The following is a 16355-nucleotide window of genomic DNA, read 5'->3' on the forward strand; positions in this document are numbered from 1 at the left end:
ATATGCAAACAAAACCAAGCATAAACCTGGCCAGCGTGGTGAAACCCTGACGCTACTAAAAATACAAAAATTAGCTGGGCATCGTGGTAGATACGTGTAATCCCAACTACTAGGGAGGCTGAGGCAGGAGAATTACTTGAACCTGGAGGCAGAGGTTGCAGTGAGCTGAGATTGCACCATTGTACTCCAGCCTGAGCGACAGAGCCAGACCCTGTCTAAAAAAAAGCCAGGCATAGACACTGTCTTATATCTCTTACAAAGCATAATTATAACACAGTGTGCTATATTATGATAATTCTAATATTTTGTGGAGCTTCTGCACAGTATCATTGTTGGCCTTTTGCTATCTCTGTTCTTTTATCATTAACACTTCTTGAGGCCAAAATGATAGTATCTACAAACATAAGCACTGGGTTCATATGGCAGTACTTGGCTAAATTATTATTGGAAATCAAAACAGATAAAATTAAAAGATAATTTTCAAAAGGATCAAATTCAAGATTGTTATACAAATATAAAATTCTATCAAAATTTTATTTGACTCAATTATTCACAAAGAAACCAGTAAGATGTTATCAACTGGTTTAATAAAAAATTCAAATTAATGCACATATACGGTTGAGTCAAGAATGTTTAAATGAATCTACAAATAGATGAAAAACTGGCTTCCCATAGGTTGCAGTGGAGAGAAAAATCAGTTGTCCCTCCACCAAAAGGAATTTGCATGTCTTTGGATAAGTATTATTTTAATTGCTATCATATATGTATAATTTATAGCTTTGTAAAATAGCTCAATCAGCCCTCTATAGAATCAGGTAACTTGGAATTGTATATTAGATAATGCCTGCTTTTACAATGAAGATACCCAGTGTTCTTTTGGTTCATCTAAAAGTCTTTCATAATTTTTTCATTCACTATGTGTTAAGAGGAACAGACCCTATAGAACCTATCCATGGGTCCTATGGAAATTCTGAAGCCCTCTGTCTCTATTGCAGACAACTATGCCTCTTCAATTGAGCCATCTCCCTTAAGAACTGACCTTTTGCCACACAGAGAAGCTCCATATGAGTCCTGTTGTCTTTAAGAAATATGTGGCTCTTCTTTCAGATGTAAACACAAGCAACCTATTTTGATAAGTAAAATGACCTCTTCTGAGGGAATAACTATGACAACTAATCTCACATCTTCATATGTGAAAATTTTTGCCTAAGGACAGATAATTGCAATGATAAGCCAAGCCTTTAGTAAAAATGTAGAGTTTTTTTTTTTTTTTCTTTTTTGGGAGGCAGTAGAGTGGAGAGCAATTACCTATACCAGGTGTTATAGTAAGAACTTTGTCAACAACAAAAAAGAGTCAAACTTAGTATTTAAAGAGGCTTATTTTGAGCCAAATGTGAGTGGCTAAGGCCCAACACAGTCTCAAGATGTACTGAGAACGTGTGCCCAAGGTGATGGGATTACAACTTGATTTTTATGCATTTTAGTTGGACAGAAGTTACAGGTAGACATCAATCAATACATGTGAGTTATACATTGGTTCAATCCATAAAAGTGGGACAACTCGAAGCAGGGTCTTCTAGGTTATAGGTGGATTTGAAGATTTTCTCATTGGCAATTAGTTGAAAGAGTTATAGTAAGATATTGTGGAGACCAAGGTTTTATTATGTGGATGAAGCATCATAAGTGGCTGCCCTTAGAGGCAATACATGACAAATGTTTCCTATTCAGATCTTTAAAAGATGCTAGACTCTCAGCTAATCACTTCAGGATCAGAAAAAGACCTAGTGAGGGAAGGGAATTCTCTACAGAGTGTACACTTCCCTCACAAGAGACAGCCTTGCCGTGGCCATTTCACAATATGTCAAAGAAATATATTTCAGAGTAAAATAATTTCTTTCAGGGCCTACAGTCTGTCATGTGATGCTAGACTACAGTCAGGTTAGAATTCAGCATCTTATTGCCATAAAGAGTCTGTTTTGTCATTCTTAAGATCATTGTTGTAACAATTGTTTCTTTTGCTGTACAGAAGCTCTGGAGTGTAATTAGATCCCATTTGTCTATTTTGGCTTTTGTGGCCAATGCTTTTGGTGTTTTAGTCATGAAGTCCTTGCCTATGCCTATGTCCTGAATGGTTTTGCCTAGGTTTTCTTCTAGGGTTTTTATGGTGTTAAGTCTTATGTTTAAGTATTTAATCCATCTGGAGTTAATTTTAGTGTAAGGTGTCAGGAAGGGGTCCAGTTTCTGCCTTCTGCACATGGCTAGCCAGTTTTCCTAACACCATTTATTAAACAGGTGAACTGGCAACCAACAGAATGGGAAAAAATTTTCACCATCTACCCATCTGACAAAAGGCTAATATCCAGAATCTACAAAGAACTAAAACAGATTTACAAGAAAGAAACAAACAAACCCATTCAAAAGTGGGTGAAGGATATGAACAGACACTTTTCAAAAGAAAACATATATGAGGCCAACAAACATGAAAAAATGCTCATCATCACTGGTCATTAGAGAAATACAAACCAAAACCACATTGAGATACCATCTAATGCTAGTTAGAATGGTGATCATTAAAAAATTTGCACACAACAGATCCTGGAGAGGATGTGGAGAAATAGGAACGCTTTTACACTGTTTCTGGGAGTGTAAATTAGTTCAACCATTGTGGAAGACAGTGTGGCTATTCCTCAAGGACCTAGAAATAGAAATTCCATTTGACCCAGCAGTCCCATTACTGGGTATATACCCAAAGGATTATAAATTGTTCTATTATAAAGACACGTGCACATGTATGTTCATTGTGGCACTGTGTACAATAGCAAAGACCTGGAACCAACCCAAATGCCCATTGATGATAGACTGGACAAGGAAAATATGGCACATATACACCATGGAATACTATGCAGACATAAAAACCGATGAGTTTGTGTCCTTGTAGGGACATGGGTGAATCTTGAAACCATCATTCTCAGCAAACTGACACAAAAACAGAAAATCAAATACCGCATGTTCTCACTCATAGGCAGGTGTTGAACAATGGGAATACATGGACACAGGGAGGGGAGCATCACACACCGGGGTCTGTTGGGTGGGGACTAGGGGAGAGACAGCAGGGGGTGGGGAAGTTGGAAAGGGATAACATGGGAAGAAATGCCAGATATAGGTGACGGGGAGATGGAGGCCATAAACCACATTGCCATGTATGTACCTATGCAACAATCCTGCATGATCTGCACATGTACCCCAGAACCCAAAGTACAATTTAAAAAATCTTTGTTTTAATGTTAATGCCAGTCCGTTGTGTCTGAATTCCAAAGGGAAGAGAGTATAGTAAGACATGTTCAACCCCCACTTCCCGTCATGGCCTGAAGTAGTTTTTCAGGTTTACTTTGGAATCCTCTTTGCCAAGAGGAGGGATCCATTCAGTTAGTTGGAGGGCTTATAGAAGTTTATTTTTGGTTTACGTGCATATATATTATTTCATTAAATATCAAAATATGCTATAAATGTGTACATTTTATGGATGAGAAAATTCTGCTTGAACCACTCACATGATAAGTTTTGAAAAAAAGATTATTTGAATGAAAAACGGGACAAAACCAAGTGTGTAAGCATTTAATGAGGTCTTCTGTAACTAATAATCAGGATAGCATCTTTATTGGATTTTATGGAACAACTGGTTTGTGATCCCAAAATCAGATGCTCAGACAATATTTATGAAACATGCCTTAGTCATTCTTATTTCATCTGGAAAACTGAGTGTCCAGGTCACATATTTCATAATGCTATTCATACAGTTGTCATAGCACTTGACAAATGGCATTAAGTTATCTTGTATGTGTTTATTTCTCCTTTTTCTTCAATGGCAAAAGCTATGGAGTTAATTTTAGAGGAAGGGCCATATGTCCTTAGTACTTTGCATGAAATCTGCCACATCATAGGAGCTAAATATATGCCTTTGAATTAATCTAAACTATGTATATGCATTAAAGATAATCCCCACATTTGAACCTCTGGAAAAATTTTGCTCCCAAGTCACTAGTTCAAAGACTTTACTTCTGTTTTCAGAACATTTCAGTGCCATTAGTTACATTTTAGTGTCAATAGATGCATTAAGTTATAGCTGCTTAAAATTTGTTTTCAGGACAGAGAGATTATCATTGGATATAAGCCCTGCAGACTGAAGGTCATAGTATCTTTGGGACTTACTGGAGAAGAAAACCATGACCATGAAAAACCATTAGAAATCATCTGGAATTCTATACCACAATTAAGTATTCAATAGCTTGAGATTTGAGAAAGTCTTAAGTGCAAATATGTTTAAGATTCTTTGTATCTCATAAACTCAATATCATTTTTCCTTTAAAGGGCCATATTTATGAGAATGCAAATATAAAAGAACGACCAGGAAACACAGAGAACTGATACTCACATTGGCCACAAGAAAGAATAGAAACCAAAAATGTGAAAGTGAGATTGGGAGAGTAGAAATTGGAGAATTAGAAGGAAAAACGACACAAGCATGTCAGGAAAATGTTCCATTATGTTAACTCCTTTAATTACCAACCATTTGGCTGTAGAATAAAAAAATATGAGATTGAAAAATTTATATTTTGTTAAAATATGTACTCTTTTAAAAATATTAAATATGTGGAATGTTTACAAACAGGAACTGTAATTATTCATCAGCAGTAGAGGATTTCTTTTGAATTTATCACTGACCAGAGTAAGAAAGTAAGGAAACTGTCATTGTAGAGATAGGATTAAAATCTGACCATGTTTTCTGAGGATGTAAAATGGCTCACTTATTTGAAGTAATTGTTTCAAGTCCCACTTACTTTAGAGTTCAGAAGGCCATTTTTTTTTTTTCCTGCCAGTAGAATGTAGCCCAAATCCTAAGATGCCTGGTCAGAGACTGGGAAGGTAATGTTGTGCATGCTTTGTTGCTTAAATAAAAAACATTCAACATCCTTTATGGCATTGGTTTAAAGTAAGCTTCTCATTCCAAAGCATATTTTTGAACTACCCACTGTTATTAGCATGTTTCTTTTTATTCTTTAACAGATGTTGGTTTTCTTCTAGACAGTTTCACAAAATAACAATAGGTTAGCCTTCCTTAGAAGGCTTCAAAATCCAGTAACTCTGTTATATGGTTCATATTTTATTTTTGTCATTTTAATTATATTCTTTAATCTGTTTAGTCTTATAAATGACTCTGCTCATTTTGGAAAGATTTTGAACAAATAGGTTAGAAAACCAATAAAGAAACAAGAGGATTTTTAATACTAGTTAAGCTATAAAATATTTTCACGTGCTTTAAAAATGGGATTGCCCACAGAAGGACTTCATTTTAAAATGTGAGTTTCATGGGAGTGAGGGGGATATATGTTTCTGAAAGCATTTTATATTGGAAAACGGGTCTATTCGTGGTTATACTTTGTTTGTATATCAAATACTGCAAGTGTCACAAGCTTGGATTTATCGTGAGTATGCATAATGGTTGCTGTTGGGAAAGCCTGCAAATCCCCCATTGGCAGCAGAGTTACCAGAAGTAGATGCACCTGTCTGCCCAGCTGGGACTTGCTCATGGAAAAGAAGGTCATTTAACACCATGTTATTCCTGTGGACAGCTGTATATGTAAAATGCCAAAGGACATAGATGACCTAAATTCTGTTAAAAAAAAAAAAAAAAAGTCTTCAATGGCCAAACAAAATTTGATTTGAAAAGTATTTTGATGTTTTGATTCATTAGATTTAGAGCATATATAGGCTTGATTTAATAGAAAAACATCATTTGGTTTGCTTTAGTCTAAGCAGTCTTTTAGCTTTTAGTGATTCAGCAAACACCAATATTTTCGATGCACTTTGGCTTAGGGTTTAGTCTAAAGTAATTCATTCTGTTTTGATGCAGCTCTTGGTTAAAACATAGGCCTTCATCCAATGCTACAGTGATAATTTTCTGTTTTTGTCTACTTTAATTGTCTGTTTTCCCCAACAGACTTTAATGTCTATAAGAATAAAAGCAATGTCTATTTTGCTAACCATTATTTTTTTTCTAGCACAATGCCATTATATTAATTCTGGGTATATTTGTGCTTAGTAAATCTTTCTTAAGTGGATAAATGAAAAAGGACTAAAGAATTGGTTTTGACTATACAGTTCATCTTAAAGACTCCCAAATTCAAAATTACACGGAAACTTGAGGAACCTCAGTCCTATTGTTTGTCTCTTCGTTTTTTAATTTAAGTACAAGTTAGTTACAATAAAGTGTACAGATTTTAAGGTCACAGTTCCATGAGTTTTGTCAAGTGTATGCACCCGTGTAACCATTATCCAATCAAGATAGATAATTTTTTGTTACTCCAGAAAGTTCCCTCTTGCTACATTTCTGTGAATTCCTCACAGCCAATATTTTGATTATCAGTATAGCTTATTTTTGCCTTTTCTAGAACTTCATGTAAATGTAACTATATAGTATGCACTTTTTTGTGTCAGGCTTATTTCATGCAACTTTAAGGTTTTTAGATTTATCCATATTTTTATAGATATTTAATTGAATTTATGAGAATCAGGAAATTACCCATGTTAAAAATAAAATTAATAATGAAAGACCGTGATATTACAAAAAAAAATATACTTTGTCCCTGTTTGGAGGATTTATTGATGACATTTTACCCAATCTACAACTATCTGCTTTTAAGAATTCCGAAAATATGCAGAATGATTCTTAGAGTTCAGAGGTACCATCAAACTAATGTCATTGTACTATGAACCTGCAAAGGCAGATCATTTGATGAACCAGGCAGATCAATAGGGGCACATTTTAGAGCAGATAACTCAGCCTGCGTTTTCTAACTTCTCCAGTTTATACATCACTACACCATTGGCATCCTTTTTCCACAACTTCTGAGGATAATGACCTATGTGTAACAGTTTTTAAAGGTTGAGGAAAGATTCCAAAATTAGATATTCCATTGAAAGACTTCTTTAAAATAGATTTTCAGTAATAGATAACTGGGGTGTAGAGGTGTTTGGGTTGAATTGCAAAGGGGTTTACAAAGAAACATAGTTTGCAGGCTGTGGAAAGAGGCTTGCCAAGTAAAGCCTGTAAAAAATGGATTCATTGAATTAGAACAGTCTGTGATCAACTGCCAAAGCCAGCTTATTTTTCTTGCGAGTTCCAGAAAAGAGTACCTGAGACTTTGTGTTGATGGAAGGCTATCTTATAGAACATGCTGGCAGAGCACACTTTTTCACTGGCTCAGGTCAGTATTATTATAGACTTGATGGGGTACTTCGGGTTTTGGTAGGAAATTAGAAACCAAAAAGAATTAGTTTATCATAGCAGAGTAAAGCAGCAAGACAGTCTTAAGGAAGCCACAGACAAGACTGGTTAGAACTAACAATATTCTACTTCTCTTGTGGAAACACTTGCTATTATAAGTGAGACCATAGAATAAAATTAATGTCTAGGGAAAGTAAGCAAATAATTGTAAAATTGTTAAAATGACTTTATAACCAGTAAAGACATCATTTATTCAAAGACGAATAAGGAGGAGATTATAATGACACAAAGGAAGAAAATTTCTTTTTAAATTAAGTGTTCTTCAAGTGCTAATTGTTTTGTGCAGAACAATTTGATATAAGATATGTGGAAATTTTAGGAAATGGTAAAAAGAGAATCTCTACAACTTGAAACAAAATGCTAATGTCAACTGAAGTACCTCCAAAGTTACTCATACGTTTTTCTTTTCTCTTAGACCCAGAAAAGACGCTTCAAGAGCTGCTCGATCCAGGAATGGAGAGATTTTGTGAAGACAAGGATGCTTCCTAAAATGAGGGCAGAAGTTTCCATCATAGGGTAACAGCCGATTCCTATTTTTGGTTTGATAGTCTTTGAATATTTACAAAACTGTGATATAAAAATAGGCACTATTATCCAAAATGTTAAGTATGCTCTGAATTTGCTTATAGCTTTGTAGTACTTCATGCTTTATACCTTTCATGTGAAATACAGTCAGAAAAAAATCCTCAGCAAATATTATCCTCACTTTTGGGGTAGAATGATATGTAGAAACAAAGATAATTGCAAAGCATCAGTCTGACCACTTTGGCATAGAAGCACCATTAGCAGAGATTGCGAGGTGTTTTGTCAGCCTTCTTGCCATGGCACGCATGGAAAATGATAATATTCCTAGGATACACTGAGGGGCTGCTCACAAGCAGAGACGACTGGCCCTGCTGAGCAGTTCCAGGGCTGAAGCCATGGCATCTTATTAGCACATCTGTATGCCATTGCGTTGGGGAGCTATGTTGGTGAGCAATAGAACCTTTCCTTTTCGAAAGCCCTACAGTGTCTGCTGCTTCTTATGCATGTCTATTATTGGAATCTGGACTTAGAGTGAGTTTTCCTTAGGAAAAAAATAAGACATTGGGTTCTAGATTTTCAATGGAAGTTAATTTTACCTAAAGATTGACCATTATTTCTGATCTTGTATCAAGAAACTTAATCTTGGAATTTTTCCTTTTTCCTCGCCATTAACAAAATGATAAAGACGCTCTTGCTTAAAGAGGTACATCTCAATTCTGGCAGGATCCCTTCTTTTCTTAGGATTCTGGAGAAATTTATACAAGACAAAATTTTGTCCCCTGGGTAATGAGTACTCCCCATAATCTGAGGTCGGTGTGTACTTTTAGGCCTCACTTCAATATTTGGCCTAGCCTGGGTAAGTCCTGATTCTGTTGTTTTAGTAGTCATTCAGAAAATCAGCAGATTCTGAACCTGACTCAAAGCTAGACTGAATATTGAAAAATAGTAGTTTTCAGGCTAATGAGGCCTGAACACTCTGTAGTATTTGTTCTGTGCCTTATGCCAATATCATCACAGGTACCAACCAGGAGTAAGAAGTAACAACTGGGAAACCAGGAGTATCACCATGAAAAACTGCAGTAAAGTGTTCTGCAGTCACAGTTCTAGAAGTTGTCTCATCTGACTGGAATTATAGTCTTTATTTGGTTTGGTTTAATTTTAACAACTTCTGTGTCTTTGGTTTTCTTTTTGCCTTTTTTTTTTCATTAACAGACTTTGAGTAGCTTTATGTTTGTAGAAAAATTAATTGGAAAGTACAGAGAGCTTCTACATAATCTTATCCCTGAACCCATGCTCAGTTTTCCCTATTATTAATGTCTGTATTAACATGGTACATTCGTCACAAGTGATGACTCAATATGGATAGAGCCTTATAAACTAAAGTCTGTAGTTGCATAAGGGTTCAGTCTTTGTATTGGATATTTTATGGGTTTTGACACACATATAATGACAAATTTCCATCACTGCTGTATCGCACACAATAGCTTTGCTGCTCTAAAAGTCCCCCATCTTCCTCCTATTCACTCTTTTCTCCCTCCGCTGAAATTGGCAATCTCTGATCTTTTTACTGCTTCCATAGTTTGACCTTTCTGGGATGACATATAGTTGGAATCAGGCAGTATGTAGCCTTTTCAGATTGGCTTCTTTTACTAAGCAATATGCTTTTAAGGTTCATCCATGTTTTTCTGTGGCTTAATGGTTCATTTGTTTTTATCACTGAATAATATTTCATTGGATGGAAGTATCATAGTTTACCCATTCACCTAATGAATGATATCTTGATTGTTCCCAAATTGGGAATTACTTTTTAAAGTCACTATAAATATTTGTTTGCAGATTTTTGTGTGGACAGAAGTTTTCAACTCATTTAGGTATATACAAAGGAGTATTATGACTGGATCAGGTGGTAAGAAAGGGTAGTTTAATAAGGAACTGCCAAATGTATTTCAAAGTAGCTGTAACTTTTTGCATACCCACTGGCACTGAAAGGACCCCCCTGTTGCTTCACATTTTCACAAGCATTTGGTGTTGTCAGTGCTTTGAGTTTTAGCAAGTCTAATAAGTATGTTGTGGCTTTTTATTGTCTCATGTTCTAACATAATAAACTATAAAGGGAAAAAGACTCTGAATTCTGAACTACTGTGAATTTGTTCAGTATTCACTTTGTAATAACAGGGATCAAGAATCCGAGGTTTTCCCTGACAGCACCGAGATTAGTGTGTGTTGCATCCAACTGTGTGTATGTGTGTATGTGTGTGCACGCACGCGTATGTTATAGAATACTTTCTATAACAGTATTCTCTGTTATAAAAAGAGGTCGTAATAGCTGAAGACTCTTCTAATAATACACCATTGAAATAAAAATATGCAGAAGAGATAAAAGATTCTGCCTTGTTTATGCGTATTCTATAGATCTTGATATTAAAATAGGCCATGTTTGATGCTGTTCAAAGTTAGCCTTCTGGCATGAACTACAGTGTTATATATGAGCCACATCAAATTAGGCAGTCTCAATTTTTGTGTTCAGTTAAATTTGGCCATGCAGGTAGAGTCATGAAAAGAGATGCTTCATGATCCTTTTATATTATAGTTCTTTTTCTGTATGTTTGATGCATGTTTTAGATTTGATTATATTATTTTGTAAACTTTTCTGATGATACCAACTTCCCTAGTAGAGGGTTACTTTCTCTAGTGTAAGGACCTCTCCTCTAATATTTCTATCTTCAAATATATCACAATGCCTACACATTTATTTTGTGAATATAGACAAAGCCCTACATCAATTACCATAGAGATATTTTAACAAAGTTCCAAAGATACCAGATAAGCTTTATAATTTAAGAAAAAAATAGGTAAACCATTTCAAGCCATGCAAGTAATTTTGTGTAGTGATGAAAACTAACTTAGCAGAGTATGGATCTTGTCAAAAATTAAACAACTAACATTCTTACGCAGTTTTTATTTGCAAAATAGTGTCTCAACAGTGACAGAAATGCAAAGATAAAATAGACATGTTCTCTACTTTCTACAAAAGATGGACTTCAATGCAGGAGGGTTGGGTACGGGAAAAAGTAGGTTGATAAGATGCGTGTTGCTATAATACCTTAAATCTATGCTGCAGGTTTACTGAATTTGCATGTCAAATTTGCAGCATAGCATATAGAATGCTGAATTTTCAAATGTTAGTATCCGGAAGAGTTTCTTTGGTTTTTGTTTAAATTTTATTTTTCTAGACTTCACATCTAAATATCTGATTAATTTTGTAGTCATAATTCTCTACTTTTATCACGCTCCTCATGTTTTTGTATTATTGGTGAGCAGTAGACTACGCTTTAAGAAACTGATGTATAGCAGTTACAATTTTTATCCCTTTAGCGTGATTTATGTTAGGAAATACTCCTAAGACTGAAGTAATAGGGAGATCATGCCTAAATATAGGAACCAAGAGAATATGCCAACAGGATTGAGTAACTTTATGGCTTATGATAGTGATATACTTGATTGCAGATTGTCCTAAGAGTCTGAAAATTAGAAAACAAACTCGTTGGAGAGACTAGCAAAAAATTGTGTCTCAGATTACAGCATTTAAAAAAACAATGAAATGTATATTTCCAAAATACAATAAATATTTAATAAATAGATTAAATGCAAAACAATTACATTTATATTCAATGAATTGTTTATGTAAAATATATCAATTATGATATTTATGAAGAAAAATATCTGAGAAGTCTAAAATAGGGAAATGATGAAGTAAGTTAGTGCCCCCATTCCAAAGGAATGTTATTTTCACTGTTTTAAAATATGACAACATGTAAGAAGAATCTAAAATAAACTTATGTCAAAGAAAAATGAGAATCTTAACTATATGTGTGATATGCTTATATCTACATAAAATAGCATATGTGGTGAAATTTCAGGTATGTCTAATTCTAAAATTTTCCTAGCTATTTTATGGCACTTACAAAATCAAATATTAGATTTTAAAATCTAGATGATGCAAATTAATAACCACAAGCTTTAGTCATAAATTTTTAATTTTAAAATAAATAATTTTTAAGTTAAATGGTGTTTTGAGACTTTTTTACTTAATGAGCCTAGGATAAACTGTAAAGCAGTGATACCCATATCTGGCAAATTATCAGAATCATTTGGGAGACATTTTGAAAACATAATTTTTTTTTTTTTTTTTTTTTTGAGATAGAGTCTCATTCTGTCGCCCAGGCTGGAGTACAGTGGTATAATCTTGGCTCACTGCAACCTTTGCTTTCCGGGTTCATGCAATTCTCCTGGGTCAGCCTCCCAAGTAGCTGGGACTACATGTGTGCACCACTATACACAGCTAATTTTTGTGCTTTTTTTTTTTAGAGATGGGATTTCACCATGTTGGTCAGGCTGGTCTCGACCTCCTGACCTTCTGATCCACCTACCTCAGCCTCCCAAAGTGCTGGGATTACAGTCATGAGCCACCACACCCGGCCTCCAAAAACAAATTTCTTAAAAATTGGACAAGTAATTCAGTTTCTGCAGAATTGACTTGGAGCCCTAGAATCTGAATTTTTTTAATGTTGTGTCATTGTCTTTACTGATAAGGGATAGATGACAACCACTGCTGTGGGTAGACAATTTCTGTGTTCAGGGCTTTCTGTAAATTACATATATATGATAAAAACAAAGACAGGGTAAAATGATGTCAAATTCTAGACTGTTTAATGTTTATAACACAGTAAATATAGCAGAAATTCAGAGTAGGAAACCATAATAAGTAGGATTACTTGGGAGGGCCTTCTAGAACAATAACCTCATAAGCATTGGTGGCAGAGCTAGGAATTCAGAAACCAAAAGCTTCAATCATCATTTAACAACCTGGATGGGAAGTGATGAGAAAGTGAAACTCGGAACACTTAGAGATGGCAATGAAGAAGTGGTGCTATTTTGCTTTTTTTGCCAGATTTCTTACCAATCAAAAGTATAAGCCATATACCCCTTTCCCAGAGACCCAGATCCCTTCCCAGGCTTTTCCTTCCAGGTTTTATCCTAGCTTTTAGGCAAGGGATGCTGTCAGGGAAAATATGTTGCTCAGAATTTTGGGATGAGAGGGCCTATGTAATCCATAAACCAGTGTTTCTTATGGTGAAGGGAAAGAAGGTGAGGAAAAGCACCTGAGAATATTTGTGGAAGACAAAACATTTATTATTAATATTTATGAAAAGGAATTATGGCTCTTAAAAGGCATAGAATCAATTGCAGAGCAAGTTGAACTTGAACCTTTAAATATAGGTGCGATTTGCTTTTCCAGAACATGAAAGTAGAAGGAAGAGATGTTTCAGTGATGGGACCACATGCCCCTGAGTCAGTCAGCCAAGTGTCTTTCTTCTGTGGTCTCGATTACTTTTTTAGTACAAATTTTGTTTGAGCTTTTGTTCTTCCAGTTCACTTGCCTAAACTGACAGTAAATTATTTTTATCACACATAGGACCTGGGACTAGGAGGTCAACTATTCCTTAAATGAAAAAGCCAATACCAACTTGGCTAAAGTTGATTGAGGAGTGGGTGCCCATGAGGCTGGATGTGATTGGTAGTCATATTGAGCAGAGCCTTAAGTTCCAGAAAAAGGAATTTTGACTTGGCCTTGCAGTGAATGTTTTTGAGAAGGTTAATGAGAAGATAAATTTGGGTGTGAAGAAGAAAATCAGCCGGATTAAAGGAGACGGGTTAAAGAGTGGGGTAGAAAGAAATGTAATTAGCATACTAATTGGCTAATTGCCATGAGAAGAAACTTAGACTAGGCTGTTGGCAGTGAAAAGAGAAAGAAGGTAGTGGATATTATAAAGAAGTTTTTAAACTGAATTAGGGTAATAGCCGTTGATCACCTTCAAAGTGCCAGTCACTGTTCTACACCAGTGAACAAAATAAAGCATATTCTATCAGGATGTTATGGACTAAATTTTTATATCCCTCTCAGAATTCCTATGTTGAAATCCTAACTCTCAGTGTGATGACATTAGGAGATGAAGCGTTTGGGAGGTAATGAAGTCCGGAAGGTAGAGCCCTCAGGAATGGGATTAGTGCCTTTACAAGAAGAGGCTAAAGAGCTAGTTCCCTCTCTTTCTACCACATGTCAATGATACATTGATGGTCTGTAACCCTGAGGAAGGCTCTCACCAGAACCCAACCATACTGGCACCCCAATTTCAAACTTCCAGCCTCCAGGACTGTAAAAAGTACATTTCTGTTACTTATGAGCCACCTTTTTAATGATATTTTGTTATAATGGCCTGACCTACGTAAAGGGTAAACAAAAAGAGCGATATCTAATAAAGAGAATTTAAAATGTATAATGTGAATTTAGAAATGTTGAACAAAAATATGAAGTGAGCAAAGGAAAGGAAATGATGGGGGATGGACAACAGTTACAATATTAAATATGTTGGTTAGAAGAGGCTGCATTAAATAGGAGGTACCTGAGCAAATATTTGAAAAAAGTGAGAGTGAGTTAGTACCCTAAGGGAAAGTATTCCAGAGAGAAGGAAAAGGAAGTGCCGAAACTCCTTAGGAATATGCCAAGTGTGTCCCAGCAAAATCCACATTTTGAATTTAAAATCACTTTTAAGGCAAGATACTCAGTTGTACCAATCACCAACTACTAAAATAGAGTATTTTTCCCTGGGAAAGGATATTCCTTCTTAGAAGTTTTGCTTCAGGCTAGATTGAATTGGGAAGAAAGAGATAAAAAGAAGAGTTAATTAAGGAGTAAGTCATGTCCATAGTTAAAGAAAGTGAGAGAGATTGGAGAAGTAAGAAAAAACAGGATTGTGCCTGTCCTTGAAACTGTATTAAGATGGCTTGGCTAAGAAAAGGGAGACTCTGAGGTGACAAATGCAACAAAAAGATTAGGAAAAAGAAAGACTGGAGAAACAAGACACCCTGGGGTGTTATAGAGGTCATTGATGACCTTAGAGAGAGTAGTTTCAGTTGATGGAGAGCACAGGCTTCCCAAGTACTCAACAGCTCATGTTTTCTGTACTAGATATAGAGAAAAAGCGGTGCTTTTAAGCATTAGTAGTATACTAGCCAAAGAGTATATGAGTTTTTAGCTGCCTGTTAAATATATTTTAACAATGTTTTTAAATCTGTCTCGGTTAAAATAAAAAAAGTGTGGACAAATTTGAAGGACTAAAGTTAAATGTGTTAGGCTTCAGACTTAAAGGGTGTGCAACTTCTGCTCCCTTTTGCTCTTACCATCTGCTTTAATTTTATAGCAAAGCCGCGTATTGACATGCTGAAGAGCTGATGTCTGTACATGCTTTGGCAGAGTCATGTGTTGCAGTATTGCTCAGTTTACAGAAATTTTCCAGCCTGAAATACGGCTTTTGTCAGGTCATCACCATAGCTTGTGTTTTATTAATGTATCAAGGCTTTTTTATAGGACACATTGATTTTGTTTCACTTGAAAAACTAGAAGAAACACTTTATTTATTATTGTAATTTAGATTCTGGAGTACATGTGCAGATCATGCAGGATTGTTGCATAGGTACATACATGGCAATGTGGTTTGCTGCCTCCATCCCCCCTCCATGGGCATTTCTCCCCATGTTATCCCTCCCCAACCTCCCCACTCCCTGCTGTCCACCCCAGCCCCCCCAACAGACCCCAGTGTGTGATGCTCCCCTCCCTGTGTCCGTGTGTTCTCATTGTTCAACACCTGCCTGTGAGTGAGAACATGAGGTATTTGATTTTCTGTTCTTGTGTCACTTTGCTGAGAATGATGGTTTCCAGATCCATCCATGTCCCTACAAAGGACAGAAATTCATCAGTTTTTATGGCTGCATAGTATTCCATAGTGTATATGTGCCACATTTTCCTTGTCCAGTCTGTTATCAGTGGGCATTCTGGTTGGTTCCAGGTCTTTGCTTTTATAAACAGTGCCACAATGAACATACGTGTGCACGTGTCTTTATAATAGAACAATTTATAATCCTTTGGGTATATACCCAGTAATGGGATTACTGGGTCAAACTGAATTTCTATGTCCAGGTCCTTGAGGAATCACCACACTGTCTTCCAAATAATTGAACTAATTTACACTCCCAACAGTGTAAAAATGTTCCTGTTTCTCCACATCCTCTCCAGCATCTGTTGTGTCCAGATTTTTTAATGATCGCCATTCTAACTAGCGTGAGATGGTATCTCAATTTGGTTCTGATTTGCATTTCTCTAATGACCTGCAATGATGAGCATTTTCTCATATGTTTGTTGGCCTCATATATCTTCTTTTGAAAAGTATCTGTTCATGTCCTTTGCCCACTTTTGAATGGATTTGTTTGTTTTTTTCTTGTAAATCTGTTGTATTTCTTTGTAGATTTTGGATATTAGCCCTCTGTCAGATCGGTAGATTGTGAAAATTTTTTCCTATTCTGTTGGATAACGTTTCACTCTAATGATTGTTTCTTTTGCTGTCCAGAAGCTCTGGAGTTTAATTAG

The 16355-nt window shown here is 35.7% G+C and overlaps 1 protein-coding gene across 1 annotated transcript in view; it reads left to right on the top strand.

Moving 5' to 3' along the window:
- Positions 1 to 16355, top strand: part of B3GALT1 (beta-1,3-galactosyltransferase 1) — a 583718-nt gene that overhangs the window by 208488 nt on the left and 358875 nt on the right. Inside the window, exon 2 of the mRNA XM_017548485.2 lies at positions 7761 to 7861. The gene's annotated coding sequence lies outside the window, so the exon portion shown is untranslated. The remainder of the gene's footprint in view (positions 1 to 7760; positions 7862 to 16355) is intronic.

This window comes from Cebus imitator, unplaced genomic scaffold (genome assembly GCF_001604975.1).
Source record: "Cebus imitator isolate Cc_AM_T3 unplaced genomic scaffold, Cebus_imitator-1.0 Scaffold10, whole genome shotgun sequence".
NCBI lineage: Eukaryota > Metazoa > Chordata > Mammalia > Primates > Cebidae > Cebus > Cebus imitator.